The sequence below is a fragment of the Sarcophilus harrisii genome, chromosome 2 (genome assembly GCF_902635505.1).
Source record: "Sarcophilus harrisii chromosome 2, mSarHar1.11, whole genome shotgun sequence".
Taxonomy (NCBI): Eukaryota; Metazoa; Chordata; class Mammalia; order Dasyuromorphia; family Dasyuridae; genus Sarcophilus; species Sarcophilus harrisii.
The window spans coordinates 270,789,784-270,804,714 of record NC_045427.1 but is presented as its reverse complement, the minus strand read 5'-3'; the positions used below and the strand labels follow the sequence as shown (position 1 = coordinate 270,804,714).

The 14,931-nt window shown below is 36.0% G+C and overlaps 1 protein-coding gene across 5 annotated transcripts in view; it reads right to left on the bottom strand.

The window, feature by feature from the left end:
- Window positions 1-1,138, bottom strand: part of HEATR5A (HEAT repeat containing 5A) — a 156,661-nt gene extending 155,523 nt beyond the window's left edge. For 3 of the 5 annotated variants that reach the window (XR_004231970.1, XM_031952256.1, XM_023501135.2), the window contains exon 1: window positions 959-1,138. The gene's annotated coding sequence lies outside the window, so the exon portion shown is untranslated. Of the gene's footprint in view, window positions 1-737; window positions 937-958 lie in introns of those variants that run through there. The other 2 variants (XM_031952257.1, XM_031952260.1) reach the window with 2 other exon arrangements.
- Window positions 1,139-14,931: the final 13,793 nt, after the last annotated feature.

The following is a 14,931-nucleotide window of genomic DNA, read 5'->3' as shown; positions in this document are numbered from 1 at the left end:
GTTAGCAGCAATAAAAGAGTATTTTTAGATAGACCGGTGATTGCGGAGAAGATCCTTATCATTTGAGAAAAGTTATGCCCTTTCTCAATGAGTTCATCGGGAGATAAGTACACCCGGTCTCAAATCTTCCTCGCTCATTCTAAGGTCCCCGTTAAGAAATAAAACAGGTTTGAGTTGGGTCTCATTCGCTTTCCTGCGCTCGGCCCTAACAGCGCGGGGCATCTGGCAGGGGAGCGCAGCAGGCAGCCGGCTAGGGCGGATTCCCGCAGGGTTGGGGAGGGGGCACACCCAGAGGCCGGGCTAAGCGAGGCCCAACCTTGCCCTGCCCTGCCCTCCAGTCCCCGCTAATAGTCTGCCGGAGTCCCCGGCCGGCGCGGAGTCCACAGGCAGCTCCTACCTGTTGTGCTCGTGCGCGCAGACACCGGTGGGACTCGCGGCGGTTGTCACCGTCGTTCCCGTCCCCTTTTTCTCTCCTCCCCTCCTCCCCCTCCCGCGGTCTTCTCCGAAGGTAGCAGAGGGGGGTTCGAAACTCGGGGCGGAAGAGCTGCTTCGGTCCTGTCCCGCAAGTCCAGGACTTGGACCCCCCCCCATTCCGCGCCCTCCCCTGCCCCCGGACTTCGCCACAGACATTCTCGGACCCCCTCCCCTCCCCCTCCCACACAGCCCCAGCCGGACGCGGCTTCTCGCCGGATCAGAAGTCAAGGGTGGGAGGGAACGCGCCCCCAAACCCCACTAACCGAGCGTGCGAACTGCCGCCGTCGCCGTCGGGCGGGGACCCGGAGTCTCAGTGCCGACACCGCCCCCTCCCGGGGAGCCTCTCCTCAGTCGCTATCCCCCAGCCCAGTGCCGTCCCTAACCCCGTCCCGTCCCGGCGCGTTACCGGCTCGCGGGCAAGAGGCACCCGAGCGGGGACCAGACTGACTGACCGACCAGAGAACAAACTGACGGATAGACAGACCCGTGGGCGCAGGCGCTGGGGCAAGCAGAGAGGGGCGGGACCCGCAAGGGTCGCCAGCTGTCCGGGCGGTCGAGAAGGAGCGGCGCGCGGGGAAGCCGGGAGCCCGCGAGTTGGAATGAACGAGAGACGAAGTGGAGCCCCCGGGCTGGGCTGCTCCGCAGGCCTCACTAGCTAAACGCAGAACCATCGAGCGCCCACTCTGGCAGGGGTGACTGATCTATCGCCAAAAAACGGATGGGAGGGGGCGGCGCAGCTGGGAGTAATGAATGTAGTAGCGTGGTTTTGCAGTTTGCAAATTCCTGTAGAATTGCAGTTCTCTGTGTGTATTCCTTTTGTCTGTTTTTTCTACCACTTGCCAGCTAAGTTTTTTCCAGTCTTTCCTATCGAGATTTTTTTTGAAAACAGAGGAGTCAAATAAAATTTAGGACTGGTTTTATTTAATTTCAATATAAGCGCATATTTAAATATTTTTTTGGCATTAATTCTTTGAAAAACGGCCGCTTAAGTCTTTGGCCTATGAAAGTCCTTTATCTCAATTTCTCTGCATGACTTCTAGCCGGAGTAAGTTGCTAGTTATTGTCGTAGAGACCTCCAACACTTCTCTGGAGCCTAACCCTACATAGTACATTAGGGTTGTATTCAGTTGGGAAGAAGTTACGCCGATTTATTTAGGACTCTTCTCTCTTTGGGCAAGGAGTTTCCCTTGTCTTACACTTAAAAACTACAGCCAGAAGCAACACTAACGCAAGTCTCTCTGGTTTCCATTTTCCAAGTTACTCTCTTTGCTAATATAACTACGGGAATGTAAATTGCTTGCTCTCTAACCGTTATTTACATTATTTCTGTTAGTTACAACAATAAGACCTGGCCAGACAATTCTACGTCATTAGACAATGTTTTACCAACGTAAATTTAGCACCCACTATTCTGAAAATCCTAGGGCTTTTTTTTTTTCCAGGTATAGATTGGACAAGCTGAACTGCGTAAGTCTTGGTCATCTGCTTTCTCATCTTTCATTTTCCCACTTATTTTCCTAGTACTGCCATTTCCATGTTCTGATTAAATTGTATCCACTGCTAATTCAGGCTGCCCTCTTTCGCCCATTTAGCCAGACATTCTCTAAGCTCAGAAAACCTGCTGACTCACCTCTTCCTCATTCCAATTACCCCTTTACCATTTACATCATTTTCACTTTTAACCTTTCCTAACTTCTAGCTGTCCACAGACACTGTGGGGTTTTTTTTTGTTTGTTTGTTTATTTGTTTTTGGGTTTTTTTGTAGCTTACTGGCCCTTCTGCCCTATATTTTACTTTGACATTTAAGTGTGACTTTTTCACTTTGTTTTCCTAGGCATTTATTTCATAAACATCATAGTTTATTTGCTGGCTGCCTGCAGGATAAGAAAGCACAGAGAGTTAAGTCTAATGTTGGCTCTGGTTACACTAAACCATCAACTTTTCATTTCAACAGTTCTATTTTAATGGAGAATAAATATTGGTAAAAGATGCCAGAGAAGCAGCTTCCTGATTTCTGACATCTCTTATTCAACAAATATGTGAGTTTAAAGGAAAGATGCTGACCAGCATTTGTTTTCTTATTTCCTCTATTGAGAAAACAAATGCAGGGTCAGTTCAACATTATTATTACTTTTAATCCACTCTAACCAATATAAGGATACAGATATTGATAAAGGTCAGCTTTTTTATAAGATTGGAGGTCACAACGACTAGCCTCACTAGTTCCAAGTGGAGGTAAGTACAATGTAGGGAAGCCAGAGTATATGACTGATAATCAGAACTTAAGTTTTTAGCTCACTGAATTTATAAGTGTATTTTCTGTTAGAAAACGGGTAGAAAAACAGACTTAAGAGTTGAGAAAAACTGAATCTGAATTCTGTCTTAAGTACTTAGTAGTATAAGCCTCGGCAGATCACTTAGTCTCCACTCTCCCTCAACTTCAGTTTTCTCTAATGCAAAAAGGAGATAATAATTGTATTTACTTACCTCACAGAGCTGTGAGTATCAATTGAGATAATGTCTATAAAGCACTTTGCAAAACACAAAGTATAATTTAAATGTCTGCTGTTATAGGACCAGACTTCCCACCAGATGATGAAAGCAGTCTAAAACAGTCCATCTGCAGTGTAAGATGGAATAGATTCACTCTGTCAGAGGTAATAGTGCAAAGAACAGTGATAGTATGGGTGGAAATTATAATCCTAATTCTTTTTAAAGCTTCATTTTAATAAAAGAACTTTTAAAATTTTTGAATTTGTTACAAATTAAAAATATATATTAATGTAGCCAACAACATTCAATTACACTTAAGTAAATGTCAGTGAATAAAATATCACAACTTTTTATTCATTCCCTCTAAGTATCCGTATTCACTGTCCATTTATTTTATAATATAATAATGTTAACATTCACATAGTGCTTACTATACTGTGTACTTTGTTAAGTGTTTTATGATTATCTTATTTGATTCCTACAATTCTTCTGAGGTAGGTGCTATTATTATTTCCCATTATATAGATGAAGAAATTGAGGCAAATGGGTTAAGTAACTTACCCAGGTCACACAGCTAGAATTTTCTAAGAATGGACTGGAACTCAGTCTGTCTAGCGTGTTACCTAGCTGCTAAAAGATCCATGTTTTAATTGTAATTCATCAGTAAAATTTCAGTTTTGGCCTTGAAGATTTAGGGAGTATAAATTGACTATGGTATATATGCTGGAGATCATGGACAGTTTATAAAAAAAATAATATTTGGTCTTTGGGACAGCTCAGCCTTGGCACACATCAGTGGTCAGTTATCTGTATGGTAGCCTTGTATGGGTCAATTTGTCTTAATTCCAAGAATCTAAGAATAATCTTTTAGTGTCGTTAGGAGGTGATTACTATATAAGTGTGCAACATCCTTGCCCAGTGTATCCTGCCCAATTTTCCTGAGAATGACCTTGGAAAAAGATACTGTTATTTTTGGCATCTTTAAAAGTTTAAAAGGTTTAGGGGTATGATACTGTTGAATTTTTAATTGACCAATTAAATCTTTTACAAGTAATCAAGAACTACTCCAAAGAACTCTGTTGAGTTAACATGCAAGAAGAAAAGGGTTAGAGCCTACAATAATTGGTATAAATGCTTCTACTTTGGAAGGGAATTTACCCAAGTAGTGCTTACACTGGTAGTTTTAGAAATATAAGTATTATAAATGGGTCCAATCCCCCTCAGGAACTTGGACCATCATTTAGACTTACTTCTACAAGTAGAAATACATATATCAGTAGCATGAAGTGGGTCATAGTTACATAAGTTACTAGCCAAGAAAAAGGTCACTAAGAACAATTGGGAAGACAAAATTAACAATAGGAAAAAACAAAAGCATTTTTTAGTGTGAGGCTGAAGAGGTCAGTATATGCTGAAGTGTTCCAGTTTTGTAAAAATGGTATTAATAACAAGAAAAAAATCTACATGTATAAAAATATTCACAGCAGATTATTGGTGATAATGAACACCTAGAAACAATACTTGTCTAACAATTGTTCAATAAATTATGGCATTTGAATAAAATGGAAATATACTATGTCCTAAGAAATGACAAACATGAAGAATTCCAGGAGAAAAAAACTGGAATGAAGTGATCCAAGGTGAAGAAAGCAGAACCAAATGAACAAAACATAAAATGACTCAAAAATGTAAATTAGATTAACATGGAGAGGCAACAAAATTTAGGTCAAATATTATGATCATTGTAAGTATTATACTGTCAGACATTGAGAGATGTGGCTTTTCTTGCTGTTAATCAACAAATTTTCAGAAAATCTATAAGATTGTCTTTTGGGGAAAACAGTTTTTGTTGGGAAATGTTAGGTAAAACCATGTTGTTTCAAAAATTAAAATTTAATAAAAGACTTAATTGAGTATTGAAGTCCTTGAATAGATGAAGGAGAAAAAGAGGAAATTGTCATGAGGAGAAATAGCATGAGCAAAGGCATAGAGAAGAAGAAGAATATGGGGTAGGGAAAGGATAGGAACTGCCTGGGGCAGAAAATGAGTATGTAACAAGAAAAATGGGTTGTCTGTTTTTATTTTTGCTTTTAAATTTACTTATCTCAATTCTTATCACCTCTTCTTGCCATTCATGTATCTGCTCTAGCCATCTCCTCTCCTTTACTCAATATATTTTTCTAGAAATCTAGAAGTCAGATCTATGATGACTCAGCATTTGGAAGCTATCCATGAACTGGATGCGAACGCTGTACATTTAAGGAGAGATTCTTAAGTCTTTCACTCAGCATTTTACACAAAATTTTAAGAATCTTGAGTTATTTGGTTTTCCAGTCTATGGTCAATTTGAAATACAGACTGAGAGGGATTAAGGTGAGATTCACTAGATCACTAGATTGTGCTTATTAATGGAGAAATGTGTTGTTCCTATTTCTTTCTCAAAGAAGACTAATGACATCAGGAGGGTGGTGTCTTGACCTGCAAATGAATTGGATTTAAATGAGGAAGAAGTGTGCAGTCATCAGTCTTATTCTCTCTTCCAAAGTCATCTGAATCCAGTGGCAAGACCTAAATCAGGAAAACTGGAAATAGTTCTGAATGCAATGAGAGACCTTGTCCTTTTTAGGCCTGTAGCTTTTCTCAGGTCTCATTTTGTCTGTGTTACAATCAAAATGAAGGTAAACTGAGGCACCAAGTTCCAAGAACAATCAATTTACTGACAAGGCATGAATTTGCCAATAATAGGGTTTTAGCCCCCTTAGGAAATCCAAAACTCTGAATTAGGGGGACAGATTTTTTTATGAAGAAAAGGAAAAATATCCAGAATAGAAGGCACTGTCATAGATTTAAAACAGTATAATTGGTTATAAAATCATAGGCACAAAGAACAATATTGGCTAAAAATTGGGGATGAGGAGCTAGCAACAACCCTTTCTATCCTGTCACTAAAAAATGTTCATTGTTTGAGTCCATCTGCAAGGACAATTTAGCATAATAGACCATACTTCCTTGGATAACAGTGTAGACCAGATTAGACTCCCTGGTGTCCAGGTGCATCCCTCAAGGATAACAGATTTTCTTGAGGTAAGATTAGAACAGTGATTAACAGGAAAACTGAACTTCTAAACTTAAACTCATTATAGGTTAACTGAATTTCTGAATTAAGTTCAGAGACAAAGAATCAAGACTTAGGCCATTACAGGACAAAATCAGCTAATTATATATGGGATCAATTAAAAAAAAGAAACAATCTATTTCAGGGAATATTGAGAAACCAGCTAAGCAAATTAAAAAGCAGAATCAGGAAAATAAAAGAGCATAGTCAACAGTAACATAAGTCCATTAATTATCAGACCAAGAGGGTTAGTTCTCTTTGTGGCCACTGAGGACTTCATTGTATTCCAGCATGATACAATGACTGACATTCAGAATGAAACTCTCAATCACCAAGAAGTACAGCTATGATTTAATGACAAGAACTCTGGATTTAGGATCAGGAGACCTGATTCTTGAGTTTTGAGTCTTGGCTCTATCACTTCCTATCTGTGTGAACTTCAGGAAGTCATTTAACTCCCCTAAGACTGTTTTTTCATCTGTAAAATAAAGGGGTTGGGCTAAATGATAATGAACTCAAAGGGTTTGAACCCTTTCATGCATCTTGTCTCCACAAAGAGAGTGCCACCTCTTTGAGAGGAAGGATTAGGACATATCCTAGGAGATGTCCAGGTGCCTGGGTGAAGTTCCCAGAAAGGAGGAGAGTACCAACATGGTTTCATTAAGAACAGATCATACTAGAATAATAATAGTTCTTTCTCTGGATGCAGAGTAGTATCTTTCTTCATTTGCCTTTAATTTTATATTTATAATAGTCAAAAATGACTTAGTTGCTCAAAATTATTCTTAAAACAATATTACTATTATATGCAATGTTCTCTTGGTCTACTTACCTCCCTCTTGATCATTTGTGCAAGTCTTTCCATGTCCCTCTAAGCTCATTGAGCTCATCCTTTCTTATTGCATAGTAGTATTCCATCAAAACCATACACCACAACTTATTCAGTCATTCCCCAATAAATGGGGAATCCTGCAATTTCCAGTTCTTTGCCACCACAAAGAGAGCTGCTATAAACATCCCATTCACATTCAAAGTTATAATTACTATTTGTGAATTTCCCTCACTATTTTCTTTCTCAGCCTCTCTTTTTTCACAAAACTTTTCATAAAAATACTACAATGATTTGATTTCTATTATGATAAATGTGGATAGATATAACATGCATAAAGGTACAAGGAGCAGGAGAATGACTCGATAATTTTTTGGAGTTTAAAGGAGTCCTGAGACCTAAAATTTTGAGAACTGCTGGATTACATAGTGTGACTTTGGAACTAATTGAATGCTTGGCTCTAAAAAAATAATCATGACTGGATTATTATCAACTAAGAGAGACAAGCAATATTAGAATAGTTTTTTTGGTACAGGGCTGTTCAACATTTTTTATTAACAACCTGAAGCCATAGAAGGTAGGCTTATATTTGCAGGTGATCCAAAACTGTGATATGACAAAATCATGACTATTATTGTTCCAATATTGTTCCAGTTGGTGCTGGCATATATATTATACAAACTGAATTTCTATAGTAAGATGTACAGGCAAGTCATCTACTTCTGAATCAACTGCAAATAAGCAATGGTCTCTCATACTTCTTATATGGGTTCTTTCTTCCTTGATTTATAGGAAAAGTAAGCTTTGTTACTCTGCTAAATCTTTGTGTTATATCTTGAACGTTTATGATGTTTCATACATTAAATTTTATGCTGAATGACTATTGCTTAAAAGCCAATGTTGTTAAACAAATAATATGATGTGGCTGCTAATAAAAGCAAATACAAGTTTAGGCTGCATTTAATAGTATAGATCAAGGGATATAATAGACATACCATATTCAATACTAAGCAGCATAAACTTGGAATTTTGCATAGTAATAATAAAAAAACCCAACAAAAATTATAAAAGGAATCATTTCAGGCTACAAGAATTTAGCATTTGCTGAATAAGTAGAGCAGTGCACACTTTAGAATCCTCCCTCCTCATAAGATGGTTGCTTCTTCAGGTTTTAGGGATAATTCTGTGTGTGTGTGTGTGTGTGTGTGTGTGTGTATACACCTTATGAATACATACATATATAAATATATGGATATCCTGTGTGCTTCTTAATAATTATTAAACACAATTAGCTGTTAGTGAAGTTCACTAAGATGGCATGGTAAAAACATTAACTACAAAACACCTTATTCCATCCTCATTATTCTGAAGCCCATTCTTTCATAAATACATGTACATAGTACACAAGTAAAGAATGAGAACAAAAAGTGGAAATGAGGCACATATATAGGACATATATGCTTCTTGCTACCCTGATGCTGCATTACCTGGAGGTCTTTTCTTTTTTCAGTCATGCAGTTCTACTTGGTTGTAGCATTTCTGATAAATATATTGTTTAGAAAGATTCCAGGGTTTGTAACTCACTGCAACGGATTGTCAGGATTGAGGTTGAGTCTTGGCTTGTCAGGATTAGTTTCTTCTAGATTCCATAGCATATGGTCTCTGCCGCCAGAGTCCTTTTCCTTGAAGTTGCTTTCTTTAAGTGATAGCCTTTCTGTATCCATGTCTGTCTGGAGTGTGGCTCCATCCACGTTCTCTCAGATATGAGAACTGATGAATTCTCAGACAACTGGATAAAAGTGCCACTTATAGCAGAGTGGCCATCAGAAAGAGAGGAGAGAGAAATTCTTTTTCCCCAGCCACCTTCTTTCCCCTTATAGGAGTTATCTCTTCCACAAAGCAGTGCTAAGCTTGACTTCCCTTGAACTCCCCAAAGCTATTTGAAACTCCTAAAGGTATAGCTAATTTGTTTGCTCCCCAATTAGATTGTTTCTTTTAATTCACAATCGACCTGTTCCTATCTCATAAAAGGATCACTGTTAACACATTAACAGTTAAAACATTTAACATCTCATTACCTCTCTAATTACCCCAAATCTTTCTTACATTAGCAAGATTAGACCCAGCAGCTAGAAATGTTCATCAGAAACTTGCTATCTTTCATGGACTGATAGATGACAAATCACCATAACTACAAAGACTTTAATATATTTTGGAAAATTCAACCAATAAATGCTATTATTTTAGGCAACCATCACAGACTGACTTGCTGCCCACAATCACTGGGACATAATGATCCATAAAAATTTAAAAAATTTTAATAGATGTTACTATATCAAATACTAGTAAGCTCTAATATTTGTGGAATAAAAAAAAACATTTCAATATACATTAAACAACAGCCTAGTAAAAGAAATCAAAATCACGTGGCATCAGGATGAGATATGGATCATTCTCAATTAATAAATACTATATGATACTGCAGTCTCTCCAAGATGATGTCAGCAAGCCCACAGAAGATAACTTCCATCCCAATACTTTTATTTAATTTTTGAAATCTTATATTTTATCTACCTTTTGATAGTTTTACAAAACACTAACTTTATTTTTTTCATTTTCTTTTAAAATATGTTTTTAATTTATATTTTTTGTTTCTTATGTCACAATAATATATCAATGTATCTCTCCCTTTCCTCTTCCCTGAAACACATATAACAAGTAGTATTTTTTAAAGAAGAAAAAAAAGCAACAGTCTGACTGTTACATTGAAAAATTTGAAAGTATGTGTAATATGTAACACCTGTGGACCTCCCACCTGAACAAAAGAGTGGGTGGGAGGGATATCTCTTCATTGAGTCCTATTTGAGCATTATAGTTTTGCTACATTTATTTTTGGGTTTTTTGGAATGTTATTGTTCTTTCCATTTACATTGTTGTAGTTATTGTGTATGTTGTTTTCTTGGTTGTGCTTCCTTCATTCTGCATAAGCTCATACATAGTTTTTTCCATGCTTCTCTACATGCAACAAATATATTATTTCTCACAATACAGAAATATTTCACTACATTCACGTATCACAATTTATTTAGCCATTTCCCAGTTTATAAGTATCTCCTTTGTTTCCAATTCTTAGCTATCATAAAAAATATTGCAAATATTTTGGAGTATTTGGAGACATTTTTCTTATTGATGGCTTCCTATGTGTCCAATAACAGTCTCTGATTCAAGGGGTTTGGACATGTTAGTCACTTTATTTGCATAATTTCAAATTGTTTTCCCAAATAATCATACCATTTTGAAGCTTCACCAACAATGTATTAGTATCTATCTTTTTATAACCTTTTTAACATTGACTATTGTTATGCCAATATTCAAGATGTGAGCTAAAACCTCAGGGTTATTTTAATTTCCACTTTTATTGTTAGTGATTTGGAACATTTGTTCATGTGCTCATGAATTCTTTACAATTCTTTTGAGAACCGTTGTTCATATCTTTTGATATGTTATTTTGGGAAATGGCTATTAGTCATATATATATATTTATTATTTCCATATCTTGAATACCAAACCCTTATCAAAGAATATAATTTTTTTCCCCATTAGACCTCTTCCCTTCCTATCCTAGATACATTAATGTTATCTGTGGAAGATTTTAGGTTTCAAATTTTTAAAAAAAGCATTACCTTTAAAAGAATAATAGAAGGATAGTCACTTATCCTATGCTCATTTACATTTGACCTCTGTTAAACAAGATGAAAATAAAACTATAATAATAAACATTTAATTGTTTGAAAAGAGTTTCACATGTTATCTTATATTTTAGGCATACTCATTGTTCCTAAAGTAAATTCTAATTAGAATTAGTTCAAATGTCAAATTCCTTAAGTTTAAAAGTGTGGGAAAGAGAAAGAGGAAAGAAAGCACAACAAATGTATATTTAAAATAATATGGCTAGTAAATAATGAAACAAGTCATAAATCAGAAAGAACAAAAATGTTAATAATGTAAAATGATGTATATGTAACAAAATAATTATATATACATCATCTATCATTTCTCTTGTTCTCTATTTGCCTTCTTCCAGAAGTCTTAGTGTAGTTTTAAGTTTTAACAACTTATTAAAAAGCTATTTAATTTCATAGCTAATTAAATAGCTATTTAATAGCTATTTAAGCTTAAAACTGCACTAAGACAATCATCATCTCTATATAAATGACTTCCAGATTTATATACACAGCCCTGATTTTTCCATTGAGAATTACTCATACATGTCCAAATACTTGCTTGACATTTCCAATGTATACCACATTAATACTTCAAATTCAAGTTGATCGAAACTGGACTCATCTTCCCTGAGAAACCTGCTTTTGTTCTTAACTTTCTTATTCTGTTGATGGTTCCCCTCAGCCATCCAGTCGTAAACCTCAGACTCAATTTCAGATCTCCCTTAATTCTCTAGTTCCCACTTCTCTACATTATAACTGCTAGTTTTATTTCATCTTTCTCTATAATATCTCTTGAATCCATCCCTTTTGCTCCACTCAAAAGACGATCACTCTAGTTCAGTCTTTCATTACCCCTTACCTGAATTGTTGAAATAACAGCGTTCTTACTGCTCCCTATCTACTCACTTATGTATTCAACCTATTCTTAAATAAGTGTCAAATTAATCTTCCTAATCATGTCCTTTGTTTAAAAGAAAATCACTTCATTTACTGAGTTCTCATCTATTATAAACTCAGTCTGGTACTTAAAGCTCTTAACAACATGGGTTCAAACTACTTTTATAGCCTTATTTCATACTACTTTCTTTCATGCAAGTCAAGTTCCAGCCAAATGGATCAGCACTGCTAGCTCTTCCCCAAAGTTGTCCTGTCATTCCCAACTACATGTATTTGGATTTTCCATCTCTCATGTCCAAAATACAATTGATTTACATTCATTTGTAACGTCCCATCAAACTTAGCTTTAACATTATCTCCTTAATATAGCTTTCCCTCACATCATGGTTTTTCATCATTCTGTTGTGTCTCAGTATTTATAGGCCCGTTTATTTTTTTGGCAAAGGTACTTGAGTGTTTCGTCATTTCCTTCTCCTGCTCATTTTACAGATAAAGAAACTGAGCTAACTATCTGCCCACTGCTCTCATGTACAAGCTAGATAAGATCTTCTCTTTCTTAAATTTTCTGATAGCACTTTCTTTGGCTCTTTTTATATCTTTTGCTCTTATCACACTCTACTTTGCAGGCTTTTTAAAGGTTAGTATGGTAGATAAAGCATTTTGGACTTGGAGGGAGGAAGACAAGTTTAAATACCATCTATAAAACTTACTTTAAATTTGGCCCTCAGCAAGTCACTTCTCAATCTCAATTTCCTCATTTATAAAAAGAAGATAACAGTTAATTCTACCTATGATAAAGTCCTGGGTAGCTAGATGGGCTTTAACTGAGAGCCTGAATTTCTGTATACAATATGGAAGCCTCGCTACTCACTAAAGCAAATAGATAGGAACATTGCCTTCTGTTCAAGTGGGCTTTTGATTATTATCACAACCCTAGTGGAGGTCCACCTGTATTGTATTCAATCAGAAACCCAAATTATGATGTCAAACACCTAAGGTTATATTTCCCCTATAAAAGACCTGCTCATACTGTAGATACTGTAAATTTCTCTGTGAATTTAACCTAATAGTGACGGTCCAGGGGTCCTCAAACTTTTAAAATAGGGGGCCAGTTCACTGTCCCTCAGACTGTTGCAGGGCGGGACTATAGTACAAACAAAAATTTTGTTTTGTGGGCCTTTAAATAAAGAAACTTCATAACCCTGGGTGAGGGGGATAATCATCCTCAGCTGCCGCATCTGGCCAGCGGGCTGTAGTTTGAGGACCCTGAGACTTCTCAATAGCGTAGTCCTTTTTATAATTACTTCCTTTTTATAATTACTTCCTTTTTAGGGTTAGCCTGTCTTGGTGTACTAGCTAACTCCTTTTTGAGATTAGTCTGCTTGCTAAGCATTACAATATCTAGCATTTATTAGGACCCTAACTTCTTTTAGGATTAATCCCCTAATTCCCCACTTGCCACAACTTAATGGATCTTTGCTAGAGAAATTGTTTCCCCCCTTCTTAACTGTTAGAACCCCTCTTCCTTGCTAAAGACATGAATTTAGCCTGTTCTTGGCAGTATAATAAAATCTTTTGACCTTTGATTTGAAGGTCTATACCTATAAGTTCTTTTGAGATGACATACAACATCCTTTTGGTTTTAGTAATCTCAACATTTTGGTGGCCTGGTACAGAGTCTGAATGCATTCAGAACTTCAACTTATGATCCTGTTGTGAGGATCAAATGAAGTAATATATTTAAAGTATTTTTCAAATCTTAACATTTCATATAAACATTATTTATTATTAATAACCTTTTGTTTTTAAATTTTCAAATACAACCCTCTTTTCTAATCATTATCTAAATGTTTAAGTTCAAAAGAAAAAAGTTTTCAATATATGTAAAGATAATTTTTAACATTCATTTTTATAAAATTTTGTGTTCCAAATTTTTGTTCCTCCTTCCCATACCTTCCTGTCCCCAAGACAACAAGCAATCTAATATAGGTTAAATATATGCAGTCCTTTTAATCTTATTTCTATATTTGTCAGATTGTGCAAAAAAAGTCAGACCAAAAGGAAAAAAAAAAAAAAACATGGGAAAGAAAAAACAAGGTGAAAATATTATGCTTCAATCCACATTAAGTCTATAATTCTCTGGTATTTTTTCATCTCAAATCTATTGGAATTATAAAAGAAAAAAATTTTTAAAGAATTTCAAATTACTATGAGAGAATATTAGAAGGAGTTGTCTTGAAGTTAGCCCTTTAATTATCCCATTATCATTTCTATTTGAAAAAAAATTATTATAAGCTTTCCTAGAACTTGTTACTTATTTTTTTAATAACAAATATGCATAGTGTAGCATTGGCTTTTTTTTTTTTTTTTTAAACATTGGCTGAGTCAGATGCTGCATGTCTCACTCTGAAAACGGGATCTATCACTTCTTTGTTAGGAGAAACCTGCTTTTTCATTGATTTTGTAGAATTGTGGTTGATTATTTCATTGATCAGAGTTCTCAATTCTTCAATTTTTTTTTTGTCTTGACAGTATTATTATTATTTTTTTATTTTTTGCTGAGGCAATTGGGGTTAAGTGACTTGTCCAGGGTCACACAACTAGGAAGCATTAAGTGTCTGAGGTCAGATTTGAACTCAAGTCCTCCTGACTTCAAGGCTGGTACTCTATCCACTGTGCCATCTAGCTGTCCCTTTGACAGTATTATCATAATATACATTATTCTCTTGATTCTGCTCATTTCACTCTGTGTCAGTTCATAATAGTCTTCCTTGTTTTCTTTGAAACTACTTTTTTTATCATTATATACTTCAACAACAATACTATATGATGACCAGTTCTGATGGACCTGGCCATCCTCAGCAACGAGATCAACCAAATCATTTCCAATGGAGCAGTAATGAACTGAACCAACTATGCCCAGAGAAAGAACTTTGGGAGATAACTAAAAACCATTACATTGAATTCCCAATCCCTATATTTATGCCCACCTGCATTTTTGATTTCCTTCACAAGCTAATTGTACAATATTTCAGAGTCTGATTCTTTTTATATAGCAAAATAATGTTTTGGTCATGTATACTTATTGTGTATCTAATTTATATTTTAATGTATTTAACATCTACTGGTCATCCTGCCATCTAGGGGAGGGGTGGGGGGTAAGAGGTGAAAAATTGGAACAAGAGGTTTGGCAATTGTTAACGCTATAAAGTTATCCATGCATATAACCTGTAAATAAAAGGCTATTAAAAAAAAAAAAAAAAGAAACTACATTTTTAAAATCATTTTTTACAGTATAATAATCTATTACACACTCCATTCATGTAACATATTTTGTTAAGTCATTCACCAGTTGATAAACATTTAGCTTCCAGTTCTTTACTGTAGCAAAAAACAAA